Source organism: Canis lupus, chromosome 22 (genome assembly GCF_003254725.2).
Source record: "Canis lupus dingo isolate Sandy chromosome 22, ASM325472v2, whole genome shotgun sequence".
Taxonomy (NCBI): Eukaryota; Metazoa; Chordata; class Mammalia; order Carnivora; family Canidae; genus Canis; species Canis lupus.
This window is the reverse complement of record NC_064264.1, coordinates 55,902,354-55,918,632: the sequence shown is the minus strand read 5'-3', so window position 1 is coordinate 55,918,632 and position 16,279 is coordinate 55,902,354. Positions and strand designations below refer to the sequence as shown.

Sequence of the window (16,279 nt, the reverse complement as noted above, 5' to 3'; positions counted from 1 at the left end):
GTTATCACAGGAGTGGTCTTCAGAGCCTAGGCTGCCAGGAGCTTTGCTTTCTTCCTGCGTCTGTCACCAGTCTGCTCATTAGCAAGGCTTTGAAGAAGAACCATGGGGAAGTAACTAAAAGTAACAAGTGATCGCTCCTTCTGTCCTTCTCAAAGCAAAACACAAAATAAAACATGATGTAAAGAATAGAAAGTATATACCAGGAGGTGTGAAGAAGAATAGAAAGTATACATTAGGAGAATGATTCCTTCAACATCGCTTCCGGGTTCTTCTTCTTCAGTTGACACAGAGGACAATCAGGCAAACGTCTACGCATGAGGCTCCAAAAATCTCCAGGGTTCGTAGCTTGCCGTGGCTTGCCGTGGACGCTGTTCACATTTCCTTAGTTATGTGTGTGAACTGTAAGAACCTTCCCTTTCAACGTATCAAGACAAAGGTGGATCCAGAGAGTGCACCCCGCTGCAGAGTCAGAGAGAGCTCAGAGAAAGCACCCCCCTCCAGAACCCAGAGAGAGCATCCACCTGCAAAGTGTGTCTCCAGGGAGCAAGTGTCCTGTCCCATCACACCGTCACGTGACCATGTCTCCTGTTCTGACCAACTGGATTTCTCAGACCCTGGCAATAAAATGTCCACCTTTTGTTTACAAAATATTATCTATATAAAGACAAAAAGGAGGAAAATAACAGGAAAGCAAGCATTCTTAGCCCTGTCAGATAAGTGCAGAATTGGCTTTTACGAGCTGGAAGGAAGCTGCCTTCAGGGTGTCCGAGGAAATCTGCACAAGGACGATCTATTTTCGTATTCCAGAATTGAAGCCATGCACCTAAAATGGATACAAGTAATCTCCTGTGTCTGAAAAAATACACATGATCCAAAGGGAACCTCCAAGACAACTGTTCAGTTTTGTGGGTTTTTTTTTTTTTTTTCAATAATGTGCGGTCCCAAATGCCCTGAGCAATGTGATGCCCTCTAATAGGAGAGCAGAGGAGAGGGGTCTATAAAGAAGAGCTCCAGGCAGAAATACTGGGTGGGGAGCGTGAGGCAGTTCCCTCTGAGGAGAGGCCCACAGATGCATTGCCCTCAATGCCTGCCTCCCTGCCCACGGCCACAGCCACGGCGGGAGGAGCCCAGGGTCAGCATTACGGCAACCCCCCATCCACAGTACCTGCTGCGGAGAAACCTAACCCTATGGCCAACAGCTGAGGGTCAGTTAAATAAAGTATAATGTCAGCTGTGAAAAAAACGAGATCGGACAAGATTCCAGTGATAGTGTGTAAAAGCAAATGACACAACAGGATCCCTTCTTGCAGAATACCGGCCTTGGGAGGTTAATACAGAGCTACCCAAAGACAGACACACAGAAAAGGGAGTGAATGGGTGACGGGCACTGGGGGTTATTCTGTATGTTAGTAAATTGAACACCAATAAAAAATAAATTAAAAAAAAGGGGGAGGCTGAAATCAGGCAAACTGAAATGTCAACAGTGCTTAGCAACAGATGAGACCACGGCCAACTGTGCTTTCCTTCTTTGCATTTTTCTCCGCCTTTTTGAAAAAATGTTCTATGTTGAATACATGCAACTAATTTTTTTTCTTAATTTCTAGGTGTTTTGGTCCTCCCAGCATGCAAAGCTGTTGTTGCTATTCCTCTTAGAAATCATTTTTTTTAAATCACGCCAAACTTTTCGCCTCATAGTTTTCAGATGAACATTAAATTCCATGATTACTCTCAGGTATTAATAAGCAGTTGCTTTATTTATAATCAAGAAATTGGTCACGTAAATTATTTAACACATGAAGGACTATTTTACTATTTTTTTGTGACTCGGTCTGAAGAGAAGGGATTAAGTGGATATGGGTTCATCAAAGTTCAACAAAGAATTAGGAAGAAATAACTTGTTTCAGAACTGTTCTTCATGTACCATGTTGATACAGTGTCACCTTTTGTTGAAGCGAACATCTCTGCATACACATGCACCCACATGCACCCGAAATGCCAAAAACTCCAGTCATTTCTAAAAACGTCTATGCAAGGTTATGAGTTTTAAAACCAGTATAAAAACAATAGGCATGGGGATGCCTGGGTGGCTCAGTGTTTGAGCATCTGCCTTTGGCTCAGGTTGTGATCCCGGGGTCCTGGGATTGAGTCCTGCATCAGGTTCCCCGCAGGGAGCCTGCTCCTCCCTCTGCCTGTGTCTCTGCCTCTCTGTGTATCTCTCATGAATAAATAAATAAAACTTTTAAAAACAAAAACAAAACAAAACCCCAACAGGCATGGGCAATAAACACGAGTTTCCTGTTGTATTAACACTATTTCTTCTGAAAATCTAAAAAAAGCATTTTTCAAATATAATTCGGTCATACATGGCACCTTGTTGGCTATTTTGAATTTACCTTCACCAGTATGTGTGAAAACATGAGCCCAAGGGGTGTGCACATCAACAGGAGAACTAGAAGCCACTCATCAAATTTGTACGGAGCAACTGGATTTTCAAAATGTGTTCCATTGAAACACTTGCAGCATCAGCCACAACCTCAAGGCCGCGGAGCCAGTACAAAGGGCCTCTCACTCCTGCACTCACGTGAGGTTTTATTTTCTCCAAATATTTACTTGTGTGCACTTGCCAAGAGATTGTTTGGGGGGGGGGGGGGAGGTGGGAATTAAAGGTCCCTCGGGACAGGCGGAGAGTAAGATGAAATCTCTCACTAGTTCATGGCCTAGTGAGAGATCCATCCAACGTTCCTGGTCAAGTTTAATTATGCACGCAACACCAACCCCGATCGAGAACATTCTATGTCAGGACAGGAATACTTTTATTCCCAACATCCCGATCCATTCGCTGGTTCTCCTTAGTGCTTCTTCCCTCTGTTACTGCACCTTGACTTCCTCCTATTTTTCATCCTGACACGCACATAAATGGTTGTTACTGTGCCTTCTAGAATTTGGCTTCTGGTTGCATTCTATTCGGCTAAAAGCTTGGAGTAGGCAAGCGAGCCCATAAAAATACAGTCTTTAATCTTAAGGACTTCCCGTCCCGAGAGGCGTCAGAGCAGACCCAGCGGCACCGAGCAGACCGCCTGCCCTGCGTGGCTCCCGGCGGGTAAACAACCGGGCCGAGAGCCGCTCTGGGGAGCTCCACCGGCTGCCGCATCACGGAGGCTTCCGGCCCCTGCTGGGATGTCAGGCCGCGCCGGGGATGAAACGAAGCCTGCTCAGGGGTGACGCGGGAGAGTGTTGGCTTTCCTTCCCGGCGGGCGAGGGAAACGCAGGGAGGTTCCGGGCTTCCTCTGTGCCTGGGAGCGCGGGGCCGGCAGGGCCGCTCACTCACGCCCAGCCCTTGGCTCTTCTGGCAGCGCAGTGTCCTGACACGCTCGCCCCGTCGCCACAACCGCCAGCACCTCGCAGGGGCCCGCACGTCGCCGGGTCCCTCACGTCACGGGGTCCCGCACGTCACAAGGTCCCACACGTCACGGGGTCCCTCATGTCGCCGGGTCCCTCACGTCGCCGGGTCCCTCATGTCACGGGGTCCCTCACATTGCCGGGTCCCGCACGTCACCGAGTCCCACACGTCACGGGGTCCCTCATGTCGCCGAGTCCTTCACGTCGCGGGGTCCTTCACGTCGCAGGGTCCCTCATGTCGCCGGGTCCCTCACGTCGCCGGGTCCCTCACGTCGCAGGGTCCCTCATGTCGCCGGGTCCTTCACGTCGCGGGGTCCCTCACGTCGCCGGGTCCCTCACGTCGCAGGGTCCCTCATGTCGCCGAGTCCTTCACGTCGCGGGGTCCCTCATGTCGCCGGGTCCTTCACGTCGCGGGGTCCTTCACGTCGCGGGGTCCCTCATGTCGCCGGGTCCCTCACGTCGCCGGGTCCCTCACGTCGCAGGGTCCCGCACGTCGCCGGGTCCTTCACGTCGCGGGGTCCCTCACGTCGCAGGGTCCCGCACGTCGCCGGGTCCCTCACGTCGCGGGGTCCCTCACGTCGCAGGGTCCCTCACGTCGCAGGGTCCCTCATGTCGCGGGGTCCTTCACGTCGCGGGGTCCCTCACGTCGCGGGGTCCCTCATGTCGCCGGGTCCTTCACGTCGCGGGGTCCCTCACGTCGCCGGGTCCCTCACGTCGCAGGGTCCCTCATGTCGCCGGGTCCCTCACGTCGCCGGGTCCCTCATGTCGCGGGGTCCCTCACGTCGCGGGGTCCCTCATGTCGCCGGGTCCTTCACGTCGCGGGGTCCCTCACGTCGCAGGGTCCCGCACGTCGCCGGGTCCCTCACGTCGCGGGGTCCCTCACGTCGCAGGGTCCCTCATGTCGCGGGGTCCCTCACGTCACGGGGTCCCGCACGTCACAAGGTCCCACACGTCACGGGGTCCCTCATGTCGCCGGGTCCCTCACGTCGCCGGGTCCCTCATGTCACGGGGTCCCTCACATCGCCGGGTCCCGCACGTCACCGAGTCCCACACGTCACGGGGTCCCTCATGTCGCCGAGTCCTTCACGTCGCGGGGTCCCTCACGTCACGGGGTCCCGCACGTCACAAGGTCCCACACGTCACGGGGTCCCTCATGTCGCCGGGTCCCTCACGTCGCCGGGTCCCTCATGTCACGGGGTCCCTCACATTGCCGGGTCCCGCACGTCACCGAGTCCCACACGTCACGGGGTCCCTCATGTCGCCGAGTCCTTCACGTCGCGGGGTCCCTCATGTCGCCGAGTCCTTCACGTCGCGGGGTCCTTCACGTCGCGGGGTCCCTCACGTCGCAGGGTCCCTCACGTCGCAGGGTCCCTCATGTCGCCGAGTCCTTCACGTCGCGGGGTCCCTCATGTCGCCGGGTCCTTCACGTCGCGGGGTCCTTCACGTCGCGGGGTCCCTCATGTCGCCGGGTCCCTCACGTCGCCGGGTCCCTCACGTCGCAGGGTCCCTCATGTCGCCGGGTCCCTCACGTCGCCGGGTCCCTCACGTCGCAGGTTCCCTCACGTCGCCGGGTCCTTCACGTCGCGGGGTCCCTCACGTCGCAGGGTCCCGCACGTCGCCGGGTCCCTCACGTCGCGGGGTCCCTCACGTCGCAGGGTCCCTCACGTCGCAGGGTCCCTCATGTCGCGGGGTCCTTCACGTCGCGGGGTCCCTCACGTCGCGGGGTCCCTCACGTCGCCGGGTCCTTCACGTCGCGGGGTCCCTCACGTCGCGGGGTCCCGCACGTCGCGGGGTCCCTCACGTCACGGGGTCCCGCACGTCACGGGGTCCCTCACGTCGCCGGGTCCCGCACGTCACCGAGTCCCACACGTCACGGGGTCCCTCATGTCGCCGAGTCCTTCACGTCGCGGGGTCCTTCACGTCGCAGGGTCCCTCATGTCGCCGGGTCCCTCACGTCGCCGGGTCCCTCACGTCGCAGGGTCCCTCATGTCGCCGGGTCCCTCACGTCGCCGGGTCCCTCACGTCGCAGGGTCCTTCATGTCGCCGGGTCCTTCACGTCGCCGGGTCCCTCACGTCACCGAGTCCTTCACGTCGCAGGGTCCCTCACGTCGCAGGGTCCCTCACGTCGCCGGGTCCCTCATGTCGTGGGGTCCCTCACGTCACAGGGTCCCGCATGTCACGAGGTCCCGCATGTCACGAGGTCCCGCATGTCACGGGGTCCCTCACGTCGCCGGGTCCCTCACATCGCCGGGTCCCACACGTCGCGGGGTCCCGCACGTCGCGAGGTCTTCCGAGGCCCCGCGGCCCCACAGCCCTGGGCTTCCGAGGCCGCAGCCTGGGCCCCCCCCCCCGCGCCCGGGCCCGCGCCTCCGCAGCATCGCCCTGGGCGGCGCCCCGCCCGCCAGAAGCAGATACTGCCCCGGCAGCAATGGAGCGTAAAGGGAGAGCAGCGTCCACCTCAGCGTCTCGCACGTCTGACCCCCGCCCCCCCCCCCCCAGGCTGGACTCTGCGTCCGACGTCCAGGCACACTCCGCCCGCCCGCCCGCCGCGGGGATTGCTCGCTCGGCGGAGAGCGCCCCTGACGCTTTGGGCGGGGGTTGCCCGCGGGTGGGAAGAGGAACCACAGCGCGGCCGCCGGACGGACGGACGGACGGTGGGAAGGAGTGAGGAGAGCGAGAAGCGGGCAGATTCATTGTGATGCCCTTTGTGTCCCGGGGGGGGGGGGGGCGCAGACAGACCTGGACACGGCCAATGCGGACCAACGTTTTTCCTGCTAACTTGCCGCTGCCCGGATGACGTCTGCATTGCTCTGTCCTGTAGAAAACCACAGGGAACGCGTCCGAAACGTCTGACGGGCGCCCGGGGCGGGGGGGCAGCCGTTGGGCGCCTGCCTTCGGCCCGGGGCGTGACCCCGGAGTCCCGGGATCGAGTCCCGCGTCGGGCTCCCTGCAGGGAGCCTGCTTCTCCCTCTGCCTGGGTCTCTCTCTCTCTCTCTGTGTCTCTCATGAATAAATAAATAAATCTTAAAAAAAAAAAAAAACAGCTTATGAGGAGGTGTCCTCATTTAGGTCTATGGGCGTAAGTAACTTTCTCCTGCAACATCTCCACCAGGAAGGCTCAGGTCTGGTGCTTATGGCATCATGTATCAGTTAATGACTCGCACACATTCTAGGCCTGAGTATAAAAAATTTTGATGATGACTTTATGCTAATAAAAACCCGTGGCTGGAAAATAAAATATATATTGTGACCTGTCTGCTAACCTTTATCTTTAAAATAAATAATATCTTGCTCGTGTGGATGTGTCCCGGAATTAAGAAAAGAAATTCTCCTTGAAAATTAGTTTCTGTTTTCTGCGCTAATAGTAAGGAAGGTTAAAACTTTTTTTAAAAAAAGATTTTATTTATTTATTCATGAGAGACACACAGAGAGAGAGAGAGGCAGAGGCATAGGCAGAGGGAAAGCAGGCTCCCCGTGGGGAGCCCGATGTGGGACTCCATCCCGGGACCTTGGGATCAAGACCCAAGCTGAAGGCAGAGTCTGCTCAACCGCTGAGCTATCCAGGAGCCATGGAAGGTTAAAATTTAAGAAAGAAAGAAAAATAGGGAGAGTAGAGGGCTAACTGAGGACAGTAGCTGAGAGCCCTGGGCCGCCACCCAGACTAGGCCAGCATGATGGCACCAAACCACTCCCCTTCTTTGAGTCTCAGGACCCCCCTCTGTGAATCTCCTCCAGAATACACAAGGCCCAGAGCCCAAGGTAACACTCACCCTGCACACTCGGCGCATTCCAGCAGCTTTTCAAACATGCACTCCATCAATAAGCCCAAACCCCACGAGGCACCCACTGCTGGATGAGGTCATTTCGGCCCAGAGAGGCAGAGCTCCCGTTGAAACCCAGAACAACTCTAGGAGTGACCTGCTGACCACTGCACTACACCAGCTTCTGATCTGGGGCTCTGGCTCTCACTTGGAAGGGAGTAAGGAAAGACATGGTTGGCAAGACAGGCCCATGAGCCGTGTTCACAAACCAGGGCGACTACTCTGTAACTGCTGACGCGCTCATCTCACCTTGCAGCCGTCAGCATCTGGATTTGGGCTTGCCATCCTCTCCGGAGGCTGAGGTGTACAGATGTACTTTCAGGAGCGGTGCAAGGGTTGAGTGACCAGACTCTGCCATCTTATCCTGAGCCTTTAAGTTGCAGAAACTGGACTTAAAATCAAAATTATGCCTAGAGGTGATCATACTTATAAGAGCAGATTTCACGCTTAGGAGACTGACAGGGGAATTGTTGCATAAACCCCAGAGCCCCTGTAGTCATCTATGAAGGAGCTGTTCAAATTTTCTTTGTCTCTGTGCTGGTGTTCACAGTCTTTTACAAGATTTAAACAAAGTAGATTTTAAAATATATATATATATAGCAACAATGCAGCTCGTATTTTATCAGCATTAGTAAGCAAATGGTAACAATTGCAGGTGTGAGCACAGCAGGATGGTTTCCTATACTCCCAAGTCCTGAGGAGATTTTCAAAACACCTAATGTTCCTGGGATGATTCCAGTCTATTTTTCTTAAAGGTACAAAGTCATCGACTTTTTTTTTTATAATTTTTATTTATTTATGATAGTCACAGAGAGAGAGAGAGAGAGAGAGAGGCAGAGAAACAGGCAGAGGGAGAAGCAGGCTCCAAGCACCAGGAGCCCAATGTGGGATTCGATCCCGGGTCTCCAGGATCACGCCCCGGGCCAAAGGCAGGCGCTAAACCGCTGCGCCAACCAGGGATCCCCAAAGTCATCGACTTTAAGAAAGTCCTACTCACGCTCTCCTATTTTTTCATGGACTATAGAGTCAGTATCTAAAACTCAAAACTATTTCCAACAATCTCTGTCTCTTTTCAAAGATTTGGAAATCATGGTGCAGACGCTCTTTTGTTTCCCCCTAGATATCTTTTTGTACAAAGACTTTAATATCTTCAGCTTGGATTATTTTTCATTTGTTTGAGCTATTTATACATTACGAGGAACATTTCTTAAAGATTTAAGAATTGATATACTGGAATAATTGCATTATTTAACATTTAGCTGTATCTTTTTCTAAAATAGGCATAGTGCTTCTGAGATGTATCTGGAGTACCTGCCCTTCCTTGTATCATGATGTGGTTCTCCAAACTCCCTAAATGATCTGCACTGAGTGACAAAGGGCCCAGTGATTTTTTTCAGAAGAGAGTAGACCCCAGACACTGTTCCTACTCAGTGATTCTAACCTGGCATCATCCTGTCATGATGATAAATTGTATGTACAATGCATAGTCGGAGCAGATGGGAGAGTGCTGGTTATTAAAATCTAAATCTGTTTCCCAAACAAAAAGAGAATTGTTTACCTCTCAATGAAACATAGATTTTTCATAAAGGAAATTTTGGATATTCCAGTTTTAGTAACTGAAGCAATTATACAGTTAGGGACACCTAGACTCTAATAAAATTAAGATTGACTCTAAATGAAGTTAAATAGAAGGCACTCATTCATTTATTCCCCAAATTCACTGAATGCCTGCTAGCTTCCAGGAATAGAAAGATTTACCAGAAAATATGCTGTGAAAATAAATAATATTTTTCTTTCCATTAAATACTTAATTTGGGGGCAAATAAACCTTATGGTATGTTACTGCAGCCTGGTCACATAGAGAGACTGTTTTAAGAAGTACTATACAATAGCAAAAAGACAAGACACATTTGGCTTTTAAAATACTTGTAAATTCACTAATCTTCAAGGCTACTCAAAAACCCAGACTTCAAAATTTAAGCCCATAGATGGAGACAAATGCTGTAAAAGGTAAACTGAATTCCATTTGTCAGCTTCAGAGTTTTAGGCCAGCCAGGGTAAAAGAAAATCAGGAGATTTCAGATCCAAATTTATTGATCTATTCATTCATTCTTAATTTAGCAACTATTGATTGAGCTCTAGTATGTGACAGTCTTGTGGAAACTTCTGGAAACTGTCATTCATATATTATTGGCCCCAGAAGTCATCTTGTTCCAGATGCATTAGTTGTACCTTTGGTGAAGCTGAATGACATCAGTCAGCTTGATTACCTAGATGACCTCCAAAAAGACATTGACTTTAGAAAACAACAAAACAACAACAAAACTCTATTTATTATCTTACTCTGTGCTGGACACTTTTCATGCATTGTCACATATCTCTATGATTCTGAGAAGTTTTGGGTGTCACTGTTTCACCTATAATTAATGAACCTGTGTCTTAAGCAGGAAATTCTGCCCAACGTCTCACAGATTAAGAGGCAGGATGAAGCTCGAATTTACCATCTACTGGCTCTGAGGCCCTATCCCCAATCTGTACACCGCACTGTCTTCCAAGGAAGGGACATAGCTCTCCATCTAGGCAAGCAGGCAGTCCCGATCTTGGAATTCTTACAGAAAAAAAACATGCACTGTTCCATTTTAATGTCGGCATTGATTTTTCTTTAATGAGTTACAGTTCAAGCATTTTGTTTTCAGAAAATGTAACTATAAATTCCTAAATTCCTATAGGCCAGTATCTGCCGGAACTTGCCAGAGATACCCAATAATTGAAGAGACAATCTAAGGGGCATGTGATTTACTGGTTCCTCCTGATTTTCTAAGCCATATTCCTGAATAATGATACCATCAAAACCGAAACTAGATTATATTATCTTCTCTCTCTTAGAGAAAGTTCTTTACACAAGTTGAAATTTAGTATAATGTCCTGAGATTTGAAGATGGTATAGAAAGGCTTCTATCAGAAAAATTCACTCATTCAACAAATCTTTACTGAGTACTGCCTTATGCCAGCCTTGTGTCCAAAACACAATGTTGAACAAAAGTGTATTTAGCCTCTACTCTCATCAAATTTACATTTAGTGTATGCAAGATACAGAAAATGATCGTGAACAAATTATAACACTGCTAAGTACTTTGAAGGAGAGAAACATGATACTTAAAGAGTGGATCTTTGATGGGGTTTGACCTAGGCGAGAGATTAGCCTGCAAAACGATAGAAATGATGCTGCAGAATATAAACTATCTGTTTTTGTTAGGATTCATATACGAAGCATTCTTTGTAAAATTAGGTAAATTAAAATGTTTTAAAAAATTTGTTTCACTACTTGGTTGTGTGGTTTTTTTTGTTTGTTTGTTTTTGTTTTTGGTCGTTTCCCTCCTTCTTTTCTTTTCTTTTTTCTTTTTTGGCCTTTCATCTGACAAAGACAAACTATAATGTAATCTAACACAGTCTATTCCTGTATTTAAAATATACTTTCTAGGGACGCCTGGGTGGCTCAGCAGTTGAGCATCTGTCTTTGGCTCAGAGCGTGATCTTGGGATCCGGGATCGAGTCCCACATCAGGCCTACATGGAGCCTGCTTCTCCCTCTGCCTATGTCTCTGCCTTTCTCTCTCTGTGTCTCTCATGAGTAAATAAATAAAATCTTTAAAAATATATATATATGTACTTTCTAGAAATTAAATGTAAGTTTGCTGTTGAACAGTATTAAGGTATAATTCATTTTTCTTTGTTACTTTAACTTTGTTCTCTTTGTATTTTAATTGCTCTGTTTTAGATATGCTTTAACATTTAATATGCCTCAAATTTTTCAAAAAATTGTTAAATATGAGTAAAAAGAAATGATTAAAAATTACTTATTTTTAATTATCACCAGATTTGTTGCAGGACTTTAATTTTTTTTTAACTGCAACCCCTATCTTGTGAAGGAACAGGTCACAATATACCTAGTCACATTGATAACTTACTCAAATAGTCTTTTTGTGGCATTATCTTACATTGTACATACCTCTATCTTTGTTGTGAAAGCTTACAACTACAGAATAAAATAGTTATTGCCCATTTGTTTAGTAAAGATTAGAAAGATGAACTGAAGCCAAATTATATTCAGATTGAAAGTAATGAAGAAGAAGCAATGCCTTCATTGGTCCAACCTTAGTACAACTTTTTAAAACAAAGAAGCTGGTCTACAAGGCATGCTCCCTGGGAGCTGAGTTTTTGCAGGAGTGTACAGCCATCCACCTTTCCAGTACAAGTGTACTACAACCACTTACAAGTCTACAGAGAAATGAGACATTTATGTATTATCTACATTTACCTCTTTCTTTTAGGTCATCTGCCTTTTTTCCCCTCAAATGTCACTTTTGCTTCCAAATGTCGGTATACTTGATCATTAGTTACATATATTAAAGGACATAAGAAAAATGGTCCCTGGGATTTCAGAAGTTAAAATTGCCCTTCTGGCCAACACTTTGGAATACCAATGAGTAATCATCAGTCTTTATGTCTAAGTACATGGTGACTTAAGTCAGGTAAAAGGAGATTTCCAAAGTCTGCCAATCAAGGTCCAGCTCTGGTGCTTGAGTAACTTCAGTAAAACTGCCCCCAGACAAACATCTCTTCAGTTTTCAACTTCTTTGCCATAAAGTGTGGGATGCCTGAAATTTTTCTACTCTTGAGTTTCTCTCTGGAGGATTTATGATTCTTAGGTTTCAGGAAAGTTGAGCTAACTTGATGACCTATTTTCCTTCCCAGCTACTCAACGTTCATTAGTGTGACTCTCGCGTCACACCATCTTACACCATGTTATTGCTAGGTGACATTCAAGAAATGACATAAGAGCTGTAGGCAAAGCTTGTACTAGAAGAGTAGTAGAGTTGTTCACCCACAGATCAACTAAGAGAAAAAAATGGACCTCAAGGGCAATAAGACAAAAATAATAGTTATGGAACATGGAGAAAAGTTGTACATGAGAATAGAACAATGTAGCTCACCTCAGATAGTTCAAAGCTCCTCCTGTTGGTCTCCAGTGTAAGATGTCTTACCAAGTCAATCTAAGAAAATGAAATCCATCCCAGATGAATGAAAAATAATACTTTGGAAAAAGAATAACCTAAGAAGTCAATAAGGAAAATAAACTCAGCTGTGGTGACAAAAAAAAAGAGGTGACAGTGAAGAACAAATTGTGGGTGACAAAATGGTAATGAGAAGCAAAATGGTAGCCAGCCCATGACAAGCTAGTGTGAGAGTTCCTTTTCTTGGAATGAAACCGAATATCAAAGAAACGTCAATAGAAGCTCATTGGCGGTCTCTCGCGAAATAGTCTTTCCAGAATGATACTTTTTAGGCCTATTTCTCAGACTTTCTCACTTTTAAAACTTTCTAACCTCTTTTGTTTAAATGTCTACTTTGGTATCAGATCTTTTCCATTATGACAGAATGAATGTCTTTTAAACATTTGAAATCTTTCCTAAATGAGATTTCTGATGGGAGGCAGTAATGATGCTGGTTTGTCAAATCCTCCTTTGTCATTCGCTGTTTTCAAATCAAGTACAAATTAGATCAAAAAGCACCAGCACCGGACTTGAAAACTGTTGTATTTCTGTGAAAATCCGAAGGGCAAACAATTATGTGTAAGTGGAGAAAAGGTGATTTTACGCAAAGGTTGTTTTCCAGCTTACTGCAAGGAGCTAATAAATGCGTGTCTTAAAATTCACTTAGAGCAACCCAAGAAAAATGTTAAGCTTGGATTAAGCACAGCAAGTCTTGTTCACCAGTAAAATTAAAACAAAATAATTGCTATCCTGGAAGTGCCTAAGTAGTTAGCTGCTATATAAAACTAACCAAGAGGATATCAGCCCATAAGAACCTTCTGATAAAAACAAATGGACAGAGAGAAAGCTCCCTTTTGTTTCAAAGATTTTATGTATTTATTCGTGAGAGACACAGAGGCAGAGACATAGGCAGAGGGAGAAGCAAGATCCCTTTGGGGAATCCCATGTGGGACTCGATGCCAGGACCCCAGGATCATGACCTGAGCTGAAGACAGACGCTCAATCACTGAGCCACCCAGCTGCCCCAAGCCCCCATTTTTTATCAGAACATAGGATCAGGGAAGACTGATGCAAACACGGCAGGCCCTTTTCTAGCAAACTAGCAAAAATGTTTACACTGAAGAAGGCTGTGAGCGCAATTCCCACCTTGTGCTGTAAGACTGGCCCACTGCAATCTGGGGAGCGATGATGGACATATCTAGAGGACAGATGTGAAGTTACACACAGTTGTTTTCACAAGAAAATGAAAAAGAGGGATTTAGGAAAAGACCACAACTAACATCAAGCAGGACAAAAAGAAGGTCCTATTTGAAGAAAGCAGAGAACTGAGGTAATCCTACAGATTCTTCCTACATAAGAACTGTCTTTGTGGGGGAAGCATTCTAGCCTGGGCCTCTGTGGTTAGGGTGGTGCTTGCACACCTCTTAATTTTTTGTTTCTTTTGAAAATCTCCCGGCTACCCTATTTCTCTTGCCACTTTTATAGCACTCCTTGAAAATGGCATTTAAAAGACGGAATAACAAACTGGCACATGTGATTTTTGCTAAAGCCCTATGATTGTCTTACAAATGTAAAGTTTTTATGCCAGTGGAGGAACCAAAAGATTAAGCCTTGTTCTTTTTTCCTTTCTTTCTTTTTTTTTTTTTGGTTTGCAATTTTATCTATCAATTTGACAGAGAGAGTACAAGCAGGGGGAAAAGGCAGAGGGAGGGGGAGAAGCAGACTCCCCGCTGAGCAGGGAGCTCCATGCAGGGCTGGATCCCAGGAACCCCCCACCCCCCACCCCGGCAGGGATCGGGACCTGAGCGGAAGGCAGAGGCTTCATCCACTGATCCACCCACATGCCCCAAGAAACTGACCCTTTAAAGGACGTTGGGGGGATCCCTGGGTGGTGCAGTGGTTTGGCGCCTGCCTTTGGCCCAGGGCGCGATCCTGGAGACCCGGGATTGAATCCCACGTCGGGCTCCCAGTGCATGGAGCCTGCTTCTCCCTCTGCCTGTGTCTCTGCCTCTCTCTCTCTCTCTCTGTGTGACTATCATAAATAAATAAAGAAAAAAAAATATTAAAAAAAAATAAAGGATGTTGGGAATACTTGGGGCTTTTAAAAGTTGGAAGGAAGATATAGCAATAAACATGTGGCTCAATTTAAATAAAAAGTATAGTGGAGCAGAACCCTGACCTTTGCAAAAGTCCCACAGCAAAAAGACTGGGTCTACTTTGAATGAGCATCTAAGTTAAGTGAAGGAAAGGCTGACAGGCAATGGTTTTAATTATTCTCCCTACGTACCATTCTGCAGGCACTTTGCCAAGTATATTTTCATAGAGAAAATGCAAACACAAAAATAAGATGCAAATAGGGCAGCCCGGGTGGCTCGGCGTGATCCTGGGCACCCGGGATCGAGTCCCACGTTGGGCTCCCTGCATGGAGCCTGTTTCTCCTTCTGCCTGTGCCTGTGACTTTCTCTGTGTGTGTGTGTGTCTCTCATGAATAAATAAATAAAATCTTAAAAAAAAAAAAAGGATGCAAATGGCTCTCAAGTGTACCAGTATGTCTTCCAGAAATGTTCTGAGACTTTATTCATGTTTTGAAATTTGCTACTTGTCTTTAAAAGCCATCCTGTGTTTCACAACTTCTCTTAAGGTCAAGCACTTGAAACTTCTTTCGCTCTATGAGGAGCTGTCTACATTTTGCTAAATGCATTTTCTAAAAAAAAATTCTCATGACTTTACCGTCGACTTAAATTTTTAAGCTCAATGTCGAGTGGGATAGATGAACACTTTCTACAGGATTTGTGAAAATCGGAATTCAAACACTAACTAAAGATAGGGTTTCTGGTGGGTTATAAAGGGAAGATGGGACATGTAACATATCTCACTGTCAAGAGTATCTACTTAGGAATTGTGTCACTTTTTATTCTTTATTCTTTTTAAAGGTAAAATGATAAAAATGCTCTGTATGGATGAGTGTGATTATTGCCAGCTGGCTTTTTGGCTTTTGATAGTGTGTCAGGATTTGATTCCTGTTTACCTAAGTCAAAGAAAACAAGGTTATTGTGAAGGCTGCCTGTGCCTGTTTACATAACATACCTCTCAATTCTAAGAATGAGTACTGCTTCCTGCTCAAACCCAAAAAGCTGCAATGGGGCATGTAGTATTCGGACACACAAAATCACAGCAACAGGTATGATCAGCAAACCCTTAGGTTAATGAGAGATCTCATTTCTACCTTCCCACGTACCTTTACACAGCATGATTATTCTGTGAATTCACTGTGTATTTTTACCTCTTCCTTTTGTCTGAAATACCATTCCCTTTTCTCCTTGCTCTAACTCATGAACGCCCACCTATCTTCTTAGCTTTCTTAACTCCAATGCCACCTCTTCTGGTTTTCCTCAACTATGTCAAGCAGAAGAAATTATCCTCTCCTCCGCATTTCCATAGCATTTTATAAGCATGCATCTTTTAACAAATATCCTGTGGTATCTGAATTAAAAATTTACATGTGGAATTCCACAGCTAGACTATAAGTATCCCATACACAAAGCCCTTGACTTATTCACTCTTCTGCCTCTGGAAACCAGTGGTAGAAACTGACAGATAGTGGTCATTCAATGCCTATTTGCTGGATGGATGGATGGACGGATGAGAGAATGAGTCTATTACTCTGAATCGGTGCTGTTTAGTTCACTTGATGTCACAACTCTATCAAAATCATAAGATCTTATGGGATTCTTACGCAGGATGCAAGAATCAACAATCACAAACAAACATGAGCCAACCTAAAAGATTTCTAAAATCTTTTTGAACTCTAGCAGTCTGTGATTTTATGATTTTTAGGCATTTAGGTGGTGAGCCATCTCCCATGTCCCTTTGCCCATGGATGGTGAAGGATGCATGAAGGATAATGGAGTTGTGGTGTTATATTTGATTTTATTTATTTGGGCATCTAGGTGGCCCAGTGGAAGAGCATCTGCCTCGGGCTCAGGTCATGATCCTAGGATCCTGG

General features: G+C 46.9%; 1 long non-coding RNA gene across 1 annotated transcript in view; it reads right to left on the bottom strand.

The window, feature by feature from the left end:
• Positions 1–6,256, bottom strand: part of LOC125753368 (uncharacterized) — a 57,534-nt gene extending 51,278 nt beyond the window's left edge. Inside the window, exon 1 of the long non-coding RNA XR_007405027.1 lies at positions 6,139–6,256. This is a non-coding gene — a long non-coding RNA (uncharacterized LOC125753368). The remainder of the gene's footprint in view (positions 1–6,138) is intronic.
• Positions 6,257–16,279: the final 10,023 nt, after the last annotated feature.